The sequence below is a fragment of the Heteronotia binoei genome, chromosome 9 (genome assembly GCF_032191835.1).
Source record: "Heteronotia binoei isolate CCM8104 ecotype False Entrance Well chromosome 9, APGP_CSIRO_Hbin_v1, whole genome shotgun sequence".
Classification (NCBI taxonomy): Eukaryota; Metazoa; Chordata; class Lepidosauria; order Squamata; family Gekkonidae; genus Heteronotia; species Heteronotia binoei.
The window spans coordinates 20,936,154-20,955,876 of NC_083231.1; the positions used below are offsets into that span (position 1 = coordinate 20,936,154).

A 19,723-nucleotide genomic window follows, 5' to 3' on the forward strand; every position below is an offset into this window, starting at 1 on the left:
GTCCTTGAAAGGGCAGCTGCTGTGAGAGCCCTCTCAGCCCCACCCACCCCACAGGGTGTCTGTTGTGGGGGGAGAAGATATAGGAGATTGTAAGCCGCTCTGAGTCTGATTCAGAGAGAAATCTGCAGTTCTTCTTCTTTCACACAGGGCTTTTTTTTGTAGAAAAGGGCCAGCAGGAACTCATCTGCATATTAGGCCACAACCTCTGATGCCGAGCCAGCCAGAATTGTATTCCTGTGCATCCTTGCTCAAAAAAAGCCTTGGTGACGGCTCTGAGACCCAGAGTAATGGGGCGGGATATAAATCCAATTTCTTCTCCTCCTCCTTGGAGAATACTGAGGCTACACAAAAGCAGGTCCCCAACAATCTGCTTGGTTGGAGTGGCTTTTGTTTTCAAAGCCCTCGTGCAGCAAAGGGCATCACCTGAATTGCTTTGTCTCCTCCCCCTCCCAGCAGGAGCAATGAAGTTTGGCAAGTCTCTCCCCCCCCCCCCCCACCGGGTTGCAGGTAAAGCGTTACAGAAGCCGGGGCGCCTGAAATGCAAACTTTTTCCTTCTTTCCCTCGGCGGTCACATGACGCCCGGGTGCCCAATGGCACTCCCGGCAGGCAGGCAGCGGCTCCCCGTGGAAGAGGTCATGCAAAACTCTTCGCAGCCCCAGGAGGGCATTGCCCTGCCGAGCTCGCCTTCAAATGCAGGCGGCGGGGCGGGGAGAGCCAGGAAAGCGCCTCCTCGGCCACCGGCGTCGCTTCCCGGGCAGCAGGTAGGCCCCGATCTTGCCTTCTCTTTCTCGTTTGGACTTCGGCTTTCGGTTCCCCCTCCCTCCCTCGAGAGCGAGGCGGCGCGGGTCTGCTCGGGAGCAAGCCCGGTGGCGCGCCAGACGGCTCCTTCCCCAGTACAGGCCGGTTGCAGCCAGAAGTCACCCACCTGCTGCACTGAGTTCGATGCCTCCCTGGGAGGGCTGGGATCCGCCCGCCGGTCCCGGCTGAGTTGCACTTGGCGGCTGCAAAACTGTTGTGGGAGCCTTTGAGAGGCGCACAACAACAGAGACTTGATTCTGAACAGGTCTACTCGGGATCCTGCTCAGGCCTCTGCGGCGGGGCTTACTCCTAGGTCCGGGGGGGGGGGGGGGGCGGGCTACACTTGCTTAATGTAAGAGCCACATAGGAAAAGTGTCAGATGTCTGAGAGAAGGAAGGAAAATGGGGAGAGGGAGGGAGAGGTGGAAAGAAAGTGTCTTTAATTTTAAATGCACTCTCCAAGCCGCCAGTGATTTAAAGAGAGAAATGCCTTCTCCAAGCCAGCCAACAGGTCGGGGAGGGCGTCGAGAGCCATACAATTTGTGTAAAGGAGCCACACATGGCTCCCGAACTGCAGTTTGACCCCCCCCCCCCCCACGGTCCTAGGTAGTGTTTCTTAGGATGGCCCCGACGGTGTTTCATGAACGAGAACACGTTATTTTCCCCTCCGAGTTGTTCCTGCATTGAGCAGGGGGTTGGCCCCTTCCGACTCTTATGATTGTAAGTTTTAAAAATTCTTATAAAAATCAAAAGGGTTGTTCTTAACAGTGCAATCCTAAATGGAGTTGACACCTGTCTTAGGTCAGCTCAGTCGACTTGGTAGTGGTGGGAAGTGAAAGCTGCAGGTGACTTATGGCCGCCCCCAGTTTTCAAGGCAAGAGGGGAACAGAGGTGGTTTACCTGTTGTTGCTTGTCTCCTTGGTGACCTCCGATCCAAGTACTATCCGGGGCCAATCCTGCTTAGCTTTTGAGATCTGATGAAATTGGGTTAGCCCGGGGTTAGGGGTGGCCAAACTTGCTTACTGTTAGAGCCACATCAAATAAATCTCAGATGTCTGAGAGCCGCAAGACATGAATGTCAGATGTTGGAGGGAGGGAGGCAAATAGATGGAGGGAAGGAGAGGTGGGAAAAAAGCAACTTTAACTTTAAATGCATTCTCCAAGCCGCTGGCTGGCTTGGTTTGGCGAAGTGATTAAAAGAGACAGATGCCTTATCCAAGCCAGGCTGTGGGGGCTTTGAGAGCCACACAGTATGTGTGAAAGAGCCACAGTTTGGTCACCCCTGGGCCATCCAGGTCAGGGCAAGAGATGAACAGATGTGGTTTTCCATGGCCTGCCTCTGCGTAGCAACTCTGGACTCTCTTGGTGGCCTCCCATCCATCTACCAACCCTTCTTAGCTCCCAAGATCTGACTAGATCCAGCTGTCCTGGAACAGCCAGGTCAGGGCTTAATATAGCGCAGCTCCTGAACCTTTCTGAGGGTTCCCCCTCTTCCTCCCCACCTACCTTGTCCATTGAATAGAAGGTGCAGCTGCATAACAATCCCTGGATTAGGAGAGCAGGCAGCCAGACCCCAGAAGTCCTCATTAACCCTGTGCCACCCTTTTCTCCACTTCTTATGTGGCTTGCTGGTCTTTTGACAGGAAGGGGGCAGCCCAGGAGAGCCCCAGGTGAGCGAAGCCTGCTTGGGAGAATCCTGGGCAAGCAGGCCTCGCTTGCCCGGGGCTCTCTTTTCTTGCATTGGGTTGCTTTTGGCAGGGGAGGTGGCATATGCTAAAGAGTTATGCTAATGAGCTCCACCACCTATTTTTCTACAAAATGACCCTTGCTTAGAAGGATAGAATAAGTTGAAGGTATTGGTATAACTCTGTTTAGGATTGCATGGTAAGGTGTCTGGACTTCCGTAAACTCGGTAATGGAACTGGCCCAGTGATGAGGGGGGAAATGATGTGGAGGTTATTGGGCAAAAAATGCCTTTCCTTATCTCCCTTGACAGTAGTCATGGCAAGAGCCAGTTTGGTGTAGAGGTTAAGAACGGCGGGCTCTAATCTGGAGAACCGGGTTCGATTCCCTACTCCTCCATTTGAAGCCAGCTGGGTGACCGGCAGTCAGTCAGCGTTCTCTCAGCTCTCTCAACTCACTGTAAGCCTAGTTTGCCACAAAAAAGACTAGAACAGGGATGTCAAACTCATCTGTTACGAGGGCCGGATCTGACATAAATGAGACTTTGTCGGGCCAGACCATGTTGGGCCGGGCCGTGTGTGTTCCTATTTAAGATTAGGTAGCAGAGATACAAACTTTATAAAAGACACAGACAAATGCAATTAAAGATTTTTGTAAAGGAACTTAAAACATGCTTAAAACATTAGCGCTTGTTGGTCTTATAGGTGCTTTCTTTATATTACTCCCATGGGATCCAGGGAACTGGGCAAAGGAAGCTCTGGCCCTTTCCTTTCTTCCCCAGGGGACCAGGAGGGGGAGGAGCCTCAGCCAATAGAAAAAAAGAGAGGCTTGGCTCAGTAGCTCTGCTATGTGACTGAGTGAGCCAAGCAAACTTACTTACTTACTTTATTCGATTTATATCCCGCCCTACCCCACCGAGGTGGGCTCAGGGCGGCTTACAACAACAAAGCAAGGTATTCCTCCTCAAACCTTGCTCCCCAAGATTGGAGCATAAGCCAATGGAGAAAATGGGGGTTTTGTTCTGTAGCTCCCATGCAATTGAGCAAGCCTTGCAAAGTAAGCTGTGATGCAGAAGGAAGCAAGGGAGAGGGAGAAGGAAGCAGATGACAGACACTTGCTTGGGGGCCTGATAGGAGCCCTTCAGGGGCCTGATTTGGCTCCCGGGCTGCATGTTTGACACCCCTGAGCTCGAACTTCTGGCTGCCAGACACTCCTAGGATCTCCTGGCTATACTACACACCCCGCCATACGATAGTTGTTATTATTATAGTTGAGGGGAAAGGAAAGCCCGGGGGGGAAAGAAAAACTTGTCTTTGGTGTTTGCTGAAACTGAGCAATCGAAATAGATGGGTGTGAGGCCACCGCCCTTCAAGGTGCAAGTCTCGAAAAAGAAAGACATAACCTCTGGGTTGTTTCTCCCAGCTCAGCGAAAGTTTGCTCATGGTGACTAAGGCCACTGCCGCCTTCTCTCCTGTGAGTAATCCGTCAGTTAAAGCAGGACTTCCCGAAAGATCTGTCCCATTCAACCTGTGGACCAGGTTTGTCACAGACATGCTTTTGACACTTAAAAATGCAAAATTGCAAAGGTGTATCTCATGCAAAACAGCCCCGTGGCGCAGAGTGGTAAAGCTGCAGAACTGTAGTCTTAAGCTCTGCTCACGACCTGAGTTTGATCCCGGCAGAAGCTGGGTTCAGGTAACTGGCTCGAGGTCGTCTCAGCCTTCCATCCTTCCAAGGTCAGTAAAATGAAGACCCAGCTTGCTGGGGGTAAGGTGTAGATGACTGGGGAAGGCAATGGCAAACCACCCTGTGATGCAGCCTCAGAGTCGGAAATGACTGGTGCTTGCACAGGGGACCACCTTTACCTTTTTATCTCATGCAAGCACCCTTGCTCAGAAGTGGGGATTCATTCGTGGTGGCTCCCTGGAAGTAGCAGACCCGAGTCTGCAACTGCATACTGGGTGGCAGGGCTTTTTCTGTAGCAGGAACTCCTTTGCATATTAGGCTACACCCCTCTGATGTAGCCAGTCATCCAAGATCTTACAAGGCTCTTCTTCCAGGGCCTACTGTAAGCTCTTGGAGGATTGGCTAAATGAGGGAGGTGTCACCTAATACACAAAGGAGTTTCTGCTACCAAAAAAAAAAAAAAAACACTGGGTGCGGAAAAGTGCCAAGATCCAGCCATGGGAGCTCCTGGTAGAAGCAGAAGCTTAAAGATCAAGCAAAATTATATCCCCCTAGCTTGGAAATTAGATGTGTAAACTTTCTACAGCTTAGCTTAAACCAGTTTGGTGTAGTGGTTAAGTGTGCGGACTCTTATCTGGGAGAACCGGGTTTGATTCCCCACTCCTCCACTTGCAGCGGGTGGAATGGCCTTGGGTCAGCCATAGCTCTTATAGGAGTTGCCCTTGAAAGGGCAGCTGCTGTAAGAGCTCTCTCAGCCCCACCTACCTCACAGGGTGTCTGTTGGGGGGAGGAGGAGGAAGGTAAAGGAGAATGTGACCCCTCTGAGACTCAGAGCACAGGGCGGAATATAAATCCAATATCGTCACTGAGTTACCAAATTGAATTTTTTTATAGGCAAAAGGGAAACCGATATATAGTGAAAGGCAGCAGAGAGACGCCTCACCCCCTGCTTTCTCTTGCCAGTCTTGTAACGTCAGGATATAACAACATCGTGGTCTGGGCATCTTTTGGAGGATCTGAGCATCTTTTGGAGAATGGCCTGGTTGGGTGGTCTTTTGGGGCAAATCCATAAAGGGCGGGGTTATTTCAATTTAATCCCTTTCATGCAATGTCTTTTAAAAAATTTTGTGTTGTGCATTGTATTTGCGCCATCCTCCCCCCGCCTCCCTCAACAACAGAGTTGGTTATAAATCCAATAGCGGAACTGTTTAAGATCATAACAGTTGGTGTTCTGGCATTCTCTGCTTACTGGGGTGTTGTTCGCAGCTGTGTTGCAAATCTATATTTTTAAAAATAAATTGGAGACTAGGAGAAAGTAAACATATGGTGTAGTTTGGTGTAGTTAGGGTTTTAAAAATATATATTTTGCTTATCTTGGGATGGAAAAATGTTTAGGGGTCACTTTGATGGTTGGAAAGTTGTTTTAAAAGATAAAAGTAACGGTAGTCCCCTGTGCAAGCACCAGTCATTTCCGACTCTGGGATAACATCGCATCACGACATTTTCACGGCAGACTTTTTACAGGGTGCTTTGACATTGCCTTTCCCAGTCATGTACACTTTCCCCCCAGCAAGCTGGGTACTCATTTTACCCACCTCGGAAGGATGGAAGGCTGAGTCAACCTTGACCCGGCCACCTGAACCCAGCTTCCGCTTGGCTCGAACTCAGGTCATGGGCAAAGAGCTCAGACTGCAATACTGCAGCTTTACCACTCTACGCCACAGGGCTCTTGTTTTAAAAGATAGCAGACCACAAAGGCAATTCCTAGCAAGGTTATACCGTTCTAAATCCATTGTCTTCAGTAGACTTGGAAGGGCATCACTCTGTTTAGGATTGCAATGAGAAGAATGGTGCTTCTTAAGCCTTCCAGCACTTAAAGACAGGTATTGTTGACAGTGCTGTATAAATAACACGGCCCCCATGTAAGACCTAAGATGGGACTGTTCATTGCATACAAAACAATAGAACTGAATCAACATATGTAGCACTGCACTGGATGATAATTCTCTGACACAATCACATTTCAGATGTCTTTGTACTAATCAGTTTTGTGAATTAGATCTATAGTGGTCAAAAGTGCTCAGAAACACTGCATTGATTTAGACATAAATAAAACTTTGCTTAGAGTTATTGCTTAGAGTTATTGGGCAGTGATGCTCTGTATTCTTGGTGCTTTTTCTGGGCCACAGTGGGAGGGCTTCTAGTGTCCTGGCCCCACTGATGGACCTCCTGATGGCAGCTGGTTTTTTGGCCACTGTGTGACACAGAGTGTTGGACTGGATGGGCCATTGGCCTGATCCAACATGGCTTCTCTTATGTTCTTATTGGGGAGGGGGGGCGTAACTCAACACAGACCAACTCCCACACAAAATCCTCTGCCTTCTGAATAGGGTTGCCAGTCCAACTCAGGAAATACCTGAGGACTTTGGGGGTGGAGACAGGAGCAAGGTTGTGACAAGCACAATCACTCAGAAGGGAGTTCTGGCTGTCACATGTAAAGCAACCACATCCCTTTTAAATGCCTTCCCTCAGTTAAAAACGCTGGGGGATAGGGCACCTTCCTTTGGGGCTCATAGAATTGGACCTTCCTGGTCCAATCTTTTTGAAACTTGGAGGGGGTTTTGAAGAGAAGCACCAGATGCTATGCTGAGAATTTGGTGACTTTACCTCAAAAACAGCCCTCTCAGAGCCCCAGCTACCCATGGATCGATTCTCCATTATACCTTATGAGGACCGGGCTCCATATGGAATGATGGAGCACTCAGTGGACATTCTCCCCCCCCCTTTCTGAAGCGAGGGGAGGGCCTCCAAACCAGGGGATCCCTTGCCCCCAGCTGGAGATTGGCAACCCTACTTCTGGAGTCATCTTTATTTACTCGCTTTACTTGTACCCCACATTTCTTACCGATGGAGAGCCAAAAGCCCTGCCCCAGATTAAAAGATTCCCTTCATCCCTCTTGCTGTCTGCTTAATCCCTGCAAAGAGAAAATTAGTTCCACAGGGAGAAAGCCAGCTTGGTGTAGTGGCTAAGTGTGTCGACTCTTGAAAGGGCAGCTTCTGGGCGAGCTCTCTCAACCCCACCTACCTCACTGGGTGTCCGTTGTGGGGGAGAAAGGTAAAGGAGATTGTGACCCACTCTGAGATTTGGAGTGGAGGGCAGGGAATAAATCCAATATCATCATTTTCATGTACTTCTTTGCTGGTTTTCTATATATAGGGAGTTTTTAATTCAAAGGGAGTATCCCAAAATGAGATCCAGTTTGGTGTGCCCAAACGCTAATCTGGGAGAACTGGGTTTGATTCCCCAGTCCTCCACTTGCACCTGCTAAGTGACCTTGGGTCAGTCACAGTTCTTGAAAGATCTGCTCTCTCAAGAGCAGTTTCTGTCAGCGCTCTCTCAGCCCCACCTGCCTCACAGGCAGTGCTCCCTCCAAGCTGAGTTAGTGTGAGCTAGCTCACAGATTTTTAGCCTCCAGCTCACACATTGATGGAACCAATTACCAGAAGAGGTGCGGGCCTTGCGGAGCCTTGCCCAGTTCCGCAGGGCCTGCAAGACTTCCCTCTCCCAGCTGGCGTTTTCTTAATGTGGAACCTATTGTACCATTGTCACGCAAAATTGCAAGATGAGTAACATCGAGGCTGTAGCACCAAACTAATTTGATGGTTTTAATCAGATGGTTTTAATGTAATAATATATCTCTCTCTCTCTCTCTCGGCTTGGCTTCGCGAACGAAGATTTAAGAAGGGTGCAATAGTCCACGTTTGCTGCAGGCTCGCTGGTGGCTGACAAGACCAATGCGGGACAGGCAGGTCCGGCCACAGTGGCTGCAGGGAAAAGTCTGATTTGGGGTTGGTGCTGTAGCAGTGCGATTCTTCCTCAATCTCCTTTTGTCCTCAAGACCAGCTATGCGTGCGTTCTCAAAGGAAGAGACAGCCTGGTGGATGGTGTGCCTCCATGCTTTGCGATCTGAGGCTAGGTCAGACCACTGGTGATGGTTGATGTGACAGGTGCTAAGGGATTTCTTCAAGGAGTCCTTGTACCTCTTCTTTGGTGCCCCTCTATTTCGATGGCCGGTGGAGAGTTCGCCATACAGGGCAATCTTGGGAAGGCGGTGGTTTTCCATCCTAGAAATATGCCCTGCCCAGCGCAGCTGCGTCTTCAACAGCAGTGCCTCGATGCTGGTAACCTCTGCCCGCTTGAGGACTTCAGTGTTGGTCACAAAGTCACTCCAGTGGATGTTGAGGATGGTGCGAAGGCAGCGCTGATGAAAGCGCTCAAGGAGTCGCAGGTGATGACGGTATAAAACCCACGATTCGGAGCCATAGATGAGGGTTGTCATCACAACCGCTTTGTAAACATTGATCTTTGTGCCTTTTTTCAGATGCTTGTTGCTCCACACTCTTTTGTGCAATCGGCCAAATGCACGGTTTGCCTTTGCCAGCCTGTTGTCAATCTCCTTGTCGATCTTGGCATCTGAGGAGATGATGCACCCCAGGTAGCTGAACTGCTGGACTGTCTTCAGAACTGATTCACCCACAGTGATGCAGGGAGGGTGATAATCTTCCTGGGGTGCAGGCTGGTGGAGAACTTCTGTCTTCTTCAGACTAACTTCTAGGCCGAATAGCTTGGCAGCCTCTGCAAAGCAGGACGTCATATGCTGCAGAGCTGATACCGAGTGGGAGACGAGTGCAGCATCATCAGCAAACAGTAGCTCTCGGATGAGTTTTTCCATTGTCTTGGAGTGTGCCTTTAGTCGCCTCAGGTTGAACAGGCTGCCATCGGTGCGATAGCGGATGTAGACACCATCGTCCTCATCTAGATCTACTGTGGCTCTTTGAAGCATCATGCTAAAGAAGATCGTAAAGAGTAATGCCCAGCGCAGAATGTCATACGGATCATCGTCTTGTACGCTGCAATCTCCGTCTTCACTTTAAACCCACACCCAGGAGAGGAGGTATCCCTCGGAGGAAGTTTCAGGTTGGCAGCCTCCAGTCAGCCGAAGTTAAAGCTGCCTTCCAGGCAAAACTCCAGTCAAGAATTGAGGACCTCAGTTGCCCCACAGACCCTTCTCCAGAAGCACTCTGGGAACACCTAAAAACTACCGTCCTGCAGATCTCTGAAGAAGTCCTCGGGTTCTCCACAATAATAATAATAATAATAATAATAAATTTTATTTCTATCCCGCCCTCCCCACCTCAGCAGGCTCAGGGCGGCTAACAACATTTTATAAAAACATACAATAATAATAATAAAACCTTTAAGTTTAACAATATAAAACATCAACAATAAACTTAATAACATTAAAAACCAGTTCAATAAATACAGTTATTCTGCGGTATAGTTCTTCAACCGCGTTGGCGGCTCCTTAATTTCTGATCTTCCTAACAGTCCGGGTGTGCAAATTTGAAAAGGACGGTCTTGCAGGCCCTGCGGAACTGCTCAAGGTTCCGCAGGGCCCGCACCTCCTCGGGGAGTCGGTTCCACAAGGAAGAACAAGGACTGGTTTGATGAGAACAATCAAGAGATCCAAGAATTACTGGCAAAAAAGAGATCTGCCTACCAAGCACATCTTGCTCAGCCCTCCTGTCCTGGGAAAAAAGCAACCTTTCGCGCTGCATGTAGCAACCTCCAGCGCAAGCTTCGAGACATTCAGAACGAGTGGTGGACCAAGCTTGCAGAGAGAACCCAGCTGTGTGCAGACACTGGTGATTTAAGAGGGTTCTACGAAGCCCTGAAGGCAGTATATGGTCCATCTTATCAGGCTCAGAGTCCCTTGCATAGTGCAGACGGCCAAGTGCTCCTCACAGACAAGGCATCCATACTGAACCGGTGGTCGGAGTATTTTCAGGTTCTCTTCAGTGCCAACCGCGTAGTTCAAGATTCAGCAATCCACCTCACCCCACTTCAACCGGTGAAAACAGAGTTGGATGAGATCCCCACCCTAGAAGAGACTGTTAAAGCCATCAAGCAACTGAAAAGTGGCAAGGCAGCAGGAGTTGATGGAATTCCACCAGAGATCTGGAAGCATGGGGGCACAGTACTACATAGCTCACTTCACAAAGTACTTGTCACCTGCTTGGAACAAGGCAAATTACCACAGGACTTTCGCGATGCAATCATCATCACCCTATACAAGAACAAAGGGGAAAAGTCAGACTGCTCCAACTACCGGGGGATAACCCTGCTCTCCATCGCAGGCAAAATCCTTGCCAGAATACTCCTGAACAGACTGGTGCCCACCATTGCAGAAGAACTCCTCCCAGAGAGCCAGTGCGGCTTCAGAGCTAACAGGAGCACCACCGACATGGTATTTGTTCTCAGGCAGCTCCAAGAGAAATGCAGGGAACAGAACAAGGCTCTGTATGTGACTTTTGTTGACCTTACCAAAGCTTTCGATACCGTTAGCAGGAAAGGCCTGTGGCAAATCTTGGAACGTTTAGGATGTCCCCCAAGGTTCCTCAGCATGATCATCCAGCTACACGAAGACCAGCGAGGCCAAGTCAGACACTGCAACGACCTCTCGGAGCCCTTCCCAATAGGCACAGGTGTAAAGCAAGGCTGCGTTCTTGCGCCAACTCTCTTTACGATCTTCTTTAGCATGAATAATATATATAAGTGAACTGTAATATGCAATTTGTTATGTAACCAGTGTGCTTTTATTATTGTATTATTGTAATGTTTGTGTTTTATGTTATGCTATGTGAGCCGCCCTGAGCCTGCTTCGGCGGGGAGAAGATGATGATGATATTGGATTTATATCCCGCCCTCCACTCCGAAGAGTCTCAGAGTGGCTCACAATCTCCTTTTACCTTCCTTCCCCACAACAAACACCCTGTGAGGTGAGTGGGGCTGGAGAGGGCTCTCACAGCAGCTGCCCTTTCAAGGACAACCTCTGCCAGAGCTATGGCTGACCCAAGGCCATGCTAGCAGGTGCAAGTGGAGTAGTGGGGAATCAAACCCGGTTCTCCCAGATAAGAGTCCGCACACTTAACCACTACACCAAACTGGCTCTCAAGGGCAGGATACAAATTTATTATTATTATTATTATTATTATTATTATTATTATTATTATTATTATTATTATTATTATTATTATTATTATTATTATTATTATTATTATTATTATCCAGGCTCAGGAAAAACAGCCCCAGAGCACAATAATTTATGCAGTAGCTCACAACTTTAATACCAGTAGCTCACTAAGTGGAATTTTTGCTCACAAGACACTGCAGCTTAGAGGGAACACTGCTCACAGGAGGGAGGGGGAAAGGAGATTGCAAGCCACTCTGAGTGAAGGGCAGGGTATAAATCCAACCTCTTCTTCTTCATCCTCCAGTAATATGACTGTACACTTGCAGCTTGAAGTTGTGCTATCCTTTCCACTGCTTCACACCTCTGCTGCATTATTCCTAGCTAATCCTCCTGCGTGTATAAATCAGGCCTTATTCGTAACCAATGAGGGGGGAAGCAGACACCAACTTTCGAAAAGGGTGGTCTTCCGTTATATTGTAAGAGCCCCGTGGTGCAGAGTGGTAAAGCTGCAGTACTGCAGTCCAAGCTCTCTGCTCATGACCTGAGTTTGATCCCAGCGGAAGTTGGGTTTTCAGGTAGCCGGCTTGAGGTTGACTCAGCCTTCGAGCCTTCCAAGGTCAGTAAAATGAGTACCCAGCTTGCTGGGGGGAAAGTGTGAATGACTGGGGAAGGCAACGGCAAACCTCCCCGTAAAAAGTGCCGTGAAAACGTCGTGATGCCGTGAAAACGTCTGACTCTGCAAGCACCAGAGTCAGAAACAACTGGTGCTTGCACAGGGGACTACCTTTTTTCCGTTCTACTGCTGCCTAACCAATGGCCATACATCGACTGGGTGGGTCCTGAAAACCCAGTTATTGTGCATCTTAGAGAGAGGTTCAGTTACGTAATACATTCTGGGACGCTTGAAAGAAGAGCAAATATTTGTTCAGGGAGGCAAACACATGCAAACTTTTCTGAAATGAATGGGGGGGAAAGCAATAACAAGACAATCAGAATTCATGAAACAAATTCTTACGCAGTGAGCCGAACGGAATACAAACAACCTTTTAAATAAATGCTTCCTGGAAATCAGCAGTTTTGCAGTATTTTTCATTGGACATTCTAAAGCACTAAAATGGTATTAGGTACCCATTAAGGAATGGTGAGTATGAAGAAGGCTGCAGATTTATACCCCGTCCTTCTCTCTGAATCAGAGACTCAGAGTGGCTTACAATCTCCTATATCTTCTCTCCCCACAACAGACACCCTGTGAGGTGGGTGGGGCTGAGAGGGCTCTCACAGCAGCTGCCCTTTCAAGGACAACTCCTACCAGAGCTATGGCTAACCCAAGGCCATTCCAGCAGCTGCAAGTGGAGGAGTGGGCAATCAAACCCGGTTCTCCCAGATAAGAGTCCACTACACCAAACTGGTTCTCCTGAGCGCACCCTGCTACTCTTTCAGATATTAAATTGGGGGGGTATCCAAATGCACGTACCAGGAGCATGCACTACCCATAATTCCCCCAGTATGAACTGTCCCCATTTTATCTAAATGGCGACCATGTTCATTGGGTGCATTGCAGGTAGTGTGTGCTCCCTATCTGCACAGTTGGAAATCCTCAAATATAGTGTATACTTGTAGAATAGCTACTCTTACACATGAAAACACCCCCACCACCAACATGTTATGCATCACTTTTCAGTCTGCAGTCCATACAGAGCTGCCAGCTTCCTATGGGGGAGGGGCGTCTCCCATCCCTTGTTCCAGTGTCCACCGCTGTTGCTGCAGCTGGAAGGAGGAGCTTTTAAAAAAAGATTGCCAATGCTTTAAGGTCACTTCCAAGAAAACCCCGGAAGCGAAATCAGTCTTCTCTAGGAATTACCAGAAACTCTATGGTTTTCCCTCAGAGTTTCCAGCAATACCTGTAGAGATGTGACATCGCTTCTAAATTCTTCCCAGAAGTGACATCACACCATCACCAATGTCACATCCCGTGTCCCCACCCACCTGGTTCCCCACTGGTTGGCAATCATAGGTGAGTGAGGAGAACAAAGTTACAGGATGGACTGGTTACCCTGGGGTAGGTAGTAGGCTGGGAGAATGCTGCGGGCGGGGGTGGGGAGACAAACCTGCTAAAATTGCACCACTACCCACCAATTCCAGTAGTCAGGCCTTGAATTCAGCAGGAGCTCACAGGAGCACAGCTCCTGAAACTTTCTGAGGGTTCCTCCTTTTCTTCCCCACCAACCTTGTCCATTGAATAGTAGGTGCAGCTGCATAACAATCCTTGGATTAGGAGAGCAGGCAACCAAGCAGTCACCAGGAGCTTTGCCACCCCCCCCCCACAGCAGCCCTCATTAACCCCTGGAGAAGCCCTCACCACCCTTCTTGTGATTTTGGGCAGCGGGTGGCTTACTGGCCTTTTGACTGTTGCAGGGAGGCCAAGGAGAGCCCCAGGTGAGCGAGGCCTGCTTGGGCTGGCTGGATCTCTAGCCAACTCGCTCATCCGGGCTCTCCTTTCTTGCATCAGGTTGCTTTTGACTGGGGGGGGGGGGATATGGTAATGACATGCTAATAAGCTCCACCACCTGTTTTTCTACAAAACAACCCCTGCCAGTAGTGATATCACTACCAGGTTTGCTGATATATAGGTAAGTTTGCTTGGGCCCCAGTGCACACCCATAAATAACACCATCATGTTTGAGCAGTTCTCTAGGATTTGCCCAAATCTCTATGGCTTAGAAAAGCTGCTGGTGAGCCACCTTTATCTTTTCCCTACCAGCCTGTGAAGCAGTGCCAGGGAATCGGGGGTGGGGTTGGGTACAATGCTGGAAAGTATGCCCCTATAGCAGTAGAACTGGCCCTCTCCCATGACCCTGGAGGCTTAAGATGCTGGGACAGTCCTGTGATTTATTTTTGTATTGTTTGGGTTGAGCCCACCTGAGTGTAATATTTCTGGGTCCACAGATCAAAGTCTATTGGGATGAGGAATAGTTAAAAGTGATTTTAATACAAAGAGCAACTAAAACTTCTTGTACAGCAGTCTCTAAGGCTTGTTCCAGAACAAAGACTATGTGGTCTTAGGTCAGGTCCACAAAATACCTGGGTGTTTTTTTTTCACACTGTCTAAATTATAAATTCGATCACTATAGGGAGGGAAAGATGGAAGCTATGGAGGGGGGGTGATAGTGGTTCTTAAGTCATCCCACTTTAGGGTTGCCAATGTTTCCAGGTGGGGACAGGGGATCACCTGGTTTAGAGACCCTCCCCCCACTTCAGGGTCATCAGAAAGCGGGGGGAGGGGAGGAAAATGTCTGCTGGGAACTCTATTATTCTCTATGGAGATTTATTCCCATAGGAAATAATGGAGAATTGATCTGTGGGTATCTGGAGCTTTGGGAAAGCTGTGTTTTGAAGTAGAGGCACCAAATTTTCAGTATAGCATCCAGTGCCTCTCCCCAAAATACCCCCCAAGTTTCAAAAAGATTGAACCAGGTGGTCCAATTCTTTGAGCCCCAAAAGAAGGTGCCCCTAGCCTTCATTATTTCCAATGGAGGGAAGGCATTTAAAAGGTGTGCCGTCCCTTTAAATGTGATGGCCAGAACTCCCTTTGGAGTTCAGTCATGCTTGTCACACCCTTTCTCCTGGCTCCACCCCAAAGTCTCCTGGTTCCATCCCCAAAGTCTCCAGATATTTCTTTAATTGGACCTGACAACCCTATCCCACATCCATAATATTCCTTTTATTCTGCAACAGCCTGTCATGAACTGGCTTTTTTGAAGTAGAATCTTTTAATTTTTTCTTCCTCTCCCTTTTTTCTCTTTTCTTAACCAAACAACGTCTAATCACATAATGGATCTGCTGTACTTATTATAGAGCAGTTGTAATTCAAGCAAACGTTATTGTCTGGGCAGTTGTGGAAAGGTTACAAAGAGCAGACTTTCTATTTCCATGGGAGTACACTGACTTGCACTCTTTTCAATGTGCGCTTATGAAGTGGCTTCTGCCCCTTCCTCTCCCACAACCTAACCAAGAGGAAGGTGGCTGAAACACAGGGCTCTCGTGCTCACTGACAGAAATAAGGATCTAAGACCATGGCCACTCCAAGCGATTTCTGGTATAGAAAGTTCCTAAATTAATAAAATCCAACAGACCAGTTGCCAGTGTTCCCTCTAAGCTGAGCTAGTGTGAGCTTGCTCACAGTGCTGTAGCCTCCGGCTTTTTCACTCAGCTCAGGAAAACTGGCCCCAGAGCAAACTAATTTGTTGTTGTTCAGGCACACAGTCAAGTCTGACTCTTTGCGACCCCATGGACAAAGTCACGCCAGGCCCTCGTGTCTTCCACCATCCTCCAAAGTCTGTTCAAATCCATCTCATCTTTTGCCATCCCCTTCTTCTTTTGCCTTCTGTCTTTCCCAGCATCAGGATCTTCTCCAATGAGTGCTCCCTTCTCATTTGGTGGCCAAATGAGCTTCAGCTTCAGCATCTGACCTTCCAGGGAACAGTCAGGGTTGATTTCCCTTAGGACTGACTGATTTGATCTTCTTGCAGTCCAAGGCACGATCAAGATTCTTCTCCAGCACCGCATCTTATGCAGTAGCTAAATCACTCGCTCACAACTTTAATGCCTGTAGCTCACGAAGTAGAATTTTTTGCTCACAAGACACCACAGCTTAGAGAGAACATTGCCAATTGTCCATCTAGCCCAGCATCTGTTTCACTCAATGGCCAACAGGACACAGAGGCCAAGGCCTCCCCTTCACATTGCCTTCTAGTGTTGGTACTTGGAGGTCTGCCATCTTGGTATACGAAGGTTTTCTCTTAGTCACTCTGGCTAGTAGCCACTGATGGAGTCCTCCTTAAATTATACAGTTGTCAGCTCTGGATTGGGATATACTTGGAGATTTGGGGAGGGGACCCTGAGGAGGGGAGGGACCTCTGCAGGTTATAATGCCACAGAGTCCGCCTTCCAAGGCAGCCATTTTCTTCAGGGGAACTAATCTTGGTTGTCTGGAGATCAATTGTAACAGCAGGTGATCTCCAGGTACTACCTGAAGTTTGGCAAGCCTAAAATTTTAAAAGGCATTGCAGTTATTTCATAGGGAACCCATCTCATCATCTTCTCCCCTTGCACAATGGGGTATAAAGCGCCTGAGGAGAGGGAGATTTTAATAGTGAGAAGAGGTCCTCCACAGAGGCAGCACGTTTTCTAAATCAGGCAAACCTGGGAGAAAAGGGGGTTTTTTTAAGGGTTTATACCCCATGAAATTCCTCTCACACAGTTTGCGTCCTCTGTGGGCGACAGTTGAAAGAAGAAAATGTCAAAGGAAAAGCTGCTTTTGTGAATGACCCATGCAGTGATTTGTGGTGCCATTCCGCTTCTTGCTTTGCCATCTGTGAGTGAATGACAGACAGCCATGCTTCGGGTAAGAGGTATCTGCATATCGTTAGGGGTGGCCCAAGACATTTTGGTGCCCAGGGGGGAAAGTTCAGAGGACATTCTTCTTCTGCCCAGCTGTTCACCCCCTCACCATGATTGAGGATCGAAAGATCTGAGCCTGAGAGGCCTGTCAGGTTTAATTGAATAATTGGCTGTTTGAAACCCATTGATGGTGGCCCAAAGACTCCTGCCTGAGGGAGCCAAACCCCTCCGCATTGGTAAGGCTGACTGGCTTGTTGCTAAATAGCTACTGAGGCTTTTTGGTATTTGAACAATATAAATTTCTTGGGAGAATTTTCTTCAGCAAAATGTGAGTTGAATCAGGCCTCATTTTTTTGCGTAGGAGCTCATGGGAGCAGAGCTCTGGAACCTCTACATTTCATTGTCCTCTTTCTTTCTTACCCTCCACCCCCCAATGCTTGCTTCTGGGCTCCATTGTTCAAACCCCCTGTGAGAATTTTGCTGAAGTCTAAGATTTGACAAACTGTCTAATATGTTCCCCTACCAAAAAAAGGGGGGGGGGGAAATAACCAAAACATACAAAGCAGACAGATGGAAAGCTTCTTCAGGCCACTGTGACCACATAGGAGAAAGTAATTTAAAAAGTACGATAAGAGTAAGGATTTATTAGAACAGTTATAATTCAAGAAGCATTTTAAGGTAGATGCTGAGCTGATATAATTACGTAGTACACCTTCCGGTGATGTCAGGAGTGCGGGGCAGACGCAAACGAGTTGTGCTAATGAGCTGCAGCACCTCTTTTTCCACAAAACGCACCCTGAGTTGAATACAGACCACTGTCCTTTCAGTGCAAGTATCAGCGGCTCTGTACTTCCCTAGGTCGTTTACTCTAAAGAGGAGCAAATATTGAATCCAACTAAAGAATGTTTCAACTCTTCTTTCTCTTTTTGTATTTATGCGTGTGTGTGTGTGTGTGTGTGTGTGTGTGTGCCATGCACTTGGAAGTAATAGCAACCTCTGGGGGCCTGGAGGATATTCAGGGAGGTGGCTGACTAAAGCCTGCCCCTCCTTCTCAGCTCCTGGTATTCCAAGGAGGTCTCCCATTCAAGTACTTGCCAGAGTTGGCCCTGCTTAGTTTCCGAGACCTGAAGAAATTGGGCTTGCCTGGACTATCCAGGTCAGAGTGACTTTGTAGAAGAATTAACTCACTAATAGTACGAAAGCAATAATATGTCATCCGCAGACTGAAAGAAATGTAGAAGAATGTGTAATTTCATAAGCTGCCATCCATTCTAAAGGTCCTCTCCAGATCCCCCCCCCCCGCCATTCTTCATTACTGTCATGGCTTTTTTTGTGGCAGAAACTCCTTTGCATATTAGGCCACACACCCCTGATGTAGCCCATCCTCCTGGAGCTTACAGTAGGCCCTGTAAGAAGAGCCCTGCAAATTTGGTGTCTCTACCTCCAAAAAAAGCCCCTCAAGAGCAGGGGTGTCAAACTTGCAGTTCAGAGGCTGAATCAGGCCCCCGGAGTGCTCCTATTAGGCCCCCGAGCCACTGGCTGTCATCTGTTTCCTTCTCCCCATATCTTGCTTCCTTTGGTATAACAGCTTGCTTTGTGAGGCTTGCTCAATTGCACAGGAGCTACAGAGCAAAACCTCTGTTTTCTCCATTGGCTAAGACTCCTCCATCAGGGAGGAATAGCTTGCTTTGCCAGGCTTTCTCAATTGCACAGCATGGCTACTGAGCCAAGCCTCTCTTCCTTCTATTGGCTGAGGGTCCTTCCCCCCCCCCCACACACACACCCTGTCCCCTGGGGAAGGAAGGAAAGAGCCAGAGCTTCCTTTGCCCAGTGCCCTGGATGCCATGGTAGAAATCCAAAAAAAAGCATCTTTAAGACCAATGAGTGCTAATATTTTAAGAATGTTTTAAGTTTTAAAAAAATACATAATTGTGTTTGTCTGTGTTCTTTATAAAATTTATATCTCTGCTACCTAATCTTAAATAGGTACACACATGGCTTGGCCCAAATAGGTACACACATGGTTCGGCCCAACCCGATATGGCCCAGTCCCTCAAGGTCTCATTTACGTCAGATCTGGCCCTCATAACAAATGAGTTTGACACCCCTGTTCTAGAGCCCCAGCTACCCATTGATTAATTCTCCATTATGGATATCAGTCTCCATAGTCTATAGTGAAGTGCCCAGCAGACATTTCCCTCCCCACCCCTTACTTTCTGATAACCCTGAAGTGGGGGGAGAGCCTCCAAAGCAGGGGATCCCCTGCCCCCAACTGGGGGTTGGCAACCCTAATTCAAAAGCTTGCACACTGTTTTATGGCATTTGTGTGTGTGTTCTTTTTAAACACGATTACAGGGCTTTTGTTTTTGTATTTTGCAATGGACCAGTGCGTCTGCCTGGAATCTCTGCCTATAAATAGTTATTTAACACTCTGGGTAACTACTTTTTTAAAAAAACAAAGCATACAATTAAATGGGCTTCTGTATTTGGTATGCATGCCGGAGGCAGTATAAATCCCTTTGGTTAACAAGAGACACAATGCCAGCTCATGGTGCCAGTGGTTTGCTGTTCAGGGATTATGTGCTCTTTCCTTGTCCTGTTGAACAATCCCAATGAGCTCCTGTTTCCTCTCCAGCCTTCCCCCACCCCATGCTTACCTTTTCCCCATTAATGCCCTATTTCCCTTCCCAAAAGGTCTGCAATCAAAGGTCTCAGTAGCCATGCTGTGCAATTGAGAAAGCCTGGCAAAGCAAGCTATTCCACCCTGATGGAGGAGTCTCAGCCAATGGAGAAAACAGAGGTTTTGCTCTGTAGCTCCTGTGCAATTGAGCAAGCCTCACAAAGCAAGCTGTTATACCAAAGGAAACAAGATATAGGGAGAAGGAAACAGATGACAGCCATTGCAGACCTTTTGATTGGTCCACATCAAAGGCTTTTTTTGTAGCAGGAACTTCTTTGCATATTAGGCCTCACACCCCTGGTGTAGCCAATCCTCCTGGAGCTTACAGGGCCTACTGTAAGCTCCAGGAAGATTGGCAACATCAGGGGGGTGTTGCCTAATATGTAAAGGAGTTCCTGCTACAAAATAAAGTCCTGCGCATCAAACACATCAGTCCCCCCAG

At 48.1% G+C, this 19,723-nt stretch overlaps 1 protein-coding gene across 3 annotated transcripts in view; it reads left to right on the top strand.

Moving 5' to 3' along the window:
* The first annotated feature begins 460 nt into the window (after positions 1-460).
* The window catches only part of C9H4orf19 (chromosome 9 C4orf19 homolog), a 76,078-nt gene continuing 56,815 nt past the window's right edge, over positions 461-19,723 (top strand). The window contains exon 1 of one of the 3 annotated variants that reach the window (XM_060246250.1): positions 461-507. The gene's annotated coding sequence lies outside the window, so the exon portion shown is untranslated. Of the gene's footprint in view, positions 763-19,723 lie in introns of all 3 variants that reach the window. The other 2 variants (XM_060246249.1, XM_060246248.1) reach the window with 2 other exon arrangements.